At 44.7% G+C, this 3,019-nt stretch overlaps 1 pseudogene; it reads left to right on the top strand.

The window, feature by feature from the left end:
• The first annotated feature begins 1,064 nt into the window (after positions 1–1,064).
• Positions 1,065–1,182, top strand: LOC111730754 (annotated as a pseudogene).
• The last annotated feature ends 1,837 nt before the right edge of the window (positions 1,183–3,019 follow it).

Below are 3,019 nucleotides of genomic sequence, written 5' to 3'. Positions count from 1 at the left end.
GCCAAGTGTCACTAACACTAAGGCACGAAAAAATGAAGATTTGGGAAATTAAGCCATAGACTGGGGGTTGGGAGGTGGGAGGTGGGAGGGGTGGTTCTGTTTTTCACAAAGACCAATTACTAAAGTCACAAAAGCTTGTACCAGTATTGAGGCTAGTTAAAAATGCCTGATAAAGCCCTAGCCTTTTCCCATCTTATAAGATCTCAATGTTCCTGCATAGGAAAGTGTGGGGGCAGGGTTCTTTGAATGGAAACTTTGCCACAGAAGCCCAGGAAGGCAGAGAGACAGGCTACTCACACTAGGAAACTTTTAAGAGATTAAGCGAGGCTGGCCAATGACTTGCACTAACCACACCCAGCAAAAGTGAGGGGATTCTCTGCCTCCGAGAGGCAAGCTGGAGTGTGTGTGTTCTAAGAGGGCAGGGTGGGGGGACCCTCTGGGGATAGGGAAGGGGAGGACAAGCCTGCTTCAAAGTGTACCTCCAAAAGTCTTATGCCTCCTTTTTTCATGGCTTCTCCCAACAGTGGTGTCTTTATCCTTATAAAAGCTCACCACTCTGGCAGAGAAAGAAATCGCCCAAAGGCAAAGCACCAATTAGGTCTCAAAGAGTTCTGAGATAATAACTAGCCATTACTGAGCTCTTACAACGTGCCAGGCCCTGTTCTAGGTGTGATTTGGTTCTCAAGCCGTGGAATCCTTACAACCATCCTCTAAGGTAAGTACCGCGTACTATCCACGTTTTACTGGTAATAAAATCAAAGCACAGAGGTTAACAGATGCACAGCCCAAGGTCATGCAGCTAGGAAGTGACCAAGCTGGGATTCAAGCCCAGGGAGTCTGGCTCCAGCACTGATAGTTAAGTCATCTCACTAAGCTGTCTCACCTGTGTTCACTTCTATCGGAGCCCTTAACCCAATGTGTTGTCATGCTGTTTATTAGTTCATCTCCTCTGCCCTTGACCATGACTTCCTTGAGGGCAGATGCTATATCTTATTTATCTCTATTTATCCTCAAATCCTAACAAAAAACATGACTGGAGTAGGTGTTCAATAAATACTGGGTTGGTCTATGGTCATACCACCCTCAATATGCCTGATCTCATCTGATCTCGGAAGCTAAGCAGGGTCGAGCCTGTTGGTACTTGGGTGGGAGACCACCTAGGAAGACCAGGTGCTGTAGGCTTCAAAAAAAAAACTAGATTGAACCATAAGTTTGTGAAATCTTTATAAAGCTTGCACTATTGCAGAGCAGAAAGGTTACTAGGAAAAAAAAAAAATGCTTGTTGAACCCTTGCCATGTAGATAGCACCATGCCACACCCGTCACCATTTTTTCCCCCTTTAATTTCCTAGAATTCTCTGAGAGCTAAATACTCTCATTAGCTCAGTTTCACAGAAGAGAACCGAGGCACAGAGAATTTAAGTGGCATGCACAAGACCCCACAGCCAAGATTCTCATTTAGACATTTGATTTCCTGGCCCGTGCACTTAATTATGACCCAATGTACTGACCTTGGGCTAGAACGGGGAGAAAGGGCAATGAGGGGTCTGAGGAAGAGGGTATCCAACCAGAGGAACCAGAAAGTCTTCCTGGAGGAGGTAACACCTGAACTGGATCTTGAAAGATGGATGGGATCTGGACATGCAGAGATGGACCGACAGAGTAGGGCACTCGTGTACAGTAAATTGTGTGAGCAAACACACAGGTAGAAAACTGCAGCATGTGCAAGAAAATCAGAACTATTTTCACTGGAGTGCAGCTCAGAATGAGTGAAGAAGAATGCCTGAGACTCAGAAAGCAAGACTAAAGCCAAACTAAGGAGACTTTTGAATGATAAACTTGGGGACTTGGATTGAGTTACTAGGCAGTAGGGAGCCATCAAATACTCTAGAGCAGGGAGTGATACATTAGAGCTGTGCTTACGTTGATTTAGCAGTCAGAAAGAGGATGGTTTAAGGCAGGGAGATATGGGCAGAATAAAGAGCAATCAGAATTACTAAAAAATTGGATCAGGGTCTTAGCCAGGCACAAAGAGGAGAGAATAGAAATAACATAATTTGAAGCAGAACCAATTATTTAGCTACTGGAAAGGCGTGAGAGCTGTGACGGAGGAAAGAGTTAAGAGAGATGTTGAGGTTTTCCTCTGAACTCAGTGGATGACAGTTCCCTTATCAGAGAGCATGTACGATGGGAGCTGGTGGGCAAAGGAAGCTAATGAGCCCATCCCCGCACACTGGGAGCATTTTCGAAAGGGTCAAATCTAAATTCCAGGCTATCCGCCCCCTCAGCCAGAAGATCTCCATTTGGTAAGTCAGGGGCTCCATTTCCATTTCTTAGACAAATTCCCCTTCTAGATTTGATTTATGCAGGGCATTGCATATCTGATATCAGTGTCAGACACCAATAGCTGCCACACACACAGACACACATGCACACACATGCCCACCACCACTAAAGACCAGCAACTTAATGAAACCCCCTCCTCTGTGTGAGCCGCATTAGCAAGTTGATCCAGTAATAGAAGACAAGCCGTACAAATTGAAAACTAAAAACTTCCAGATTCCATCCTGCTTTTCCTTATGTCACTTATTTTATGCTGCATGAATTGGATATTAGTTTCCCCGTTTCACTGGAATGTCGGATCACTAGGGTAGCTTGAGCAGACTCAATTTCGCTTCGAGTAATAGAGTGAGATTATTCAAAATTATTTCCAGTGGGCTGAGCCTGCCTGTTCCTTCTGTTATGAGAATAGAAGTAAACAACTTGCCACCCTCCTCGCAAGCTGACATCCTTGACACAGCGCCCCTTTGCCTAGCTCCTTAATCGACAGAGCATTTTGGTTTTAGCCACGCTCAATTAATTCATCCAGGAAAGGGTCCAGTCAGAGAGAGTTGATTTAAAGTGAGATAAACTGGGCATCTGCTTGGAAAACCAGATGATCCCAAATATGTCTTTCATCGTGAGAAAATGAAGCGCTCTTTCCACATTTAGATCAGTAACTACTTGGCGGCATATTTTTC

The sequence above is a fragment of the Pteropus vampyrus genome, unplaced genomic scaffold (genome assembly GCF_000151845.1).
Source record: "Pteropus vampyrus isolate Shadow unplaced genomic scaffold, Pvam_2.0 Scaffold334, whole genome shotgun sequence".
NCBI lineage: Eukaryota > Metazoa > Chordata > Mammalia > Chiroptera > Pteropodidae > Pteropus > Pteropus vampyrus.
The sequence above is the reverse complement of the archived record's forward strand: the minus strand, read 5'-3'. Positions and strand labels throughout refer to the sequence as shown.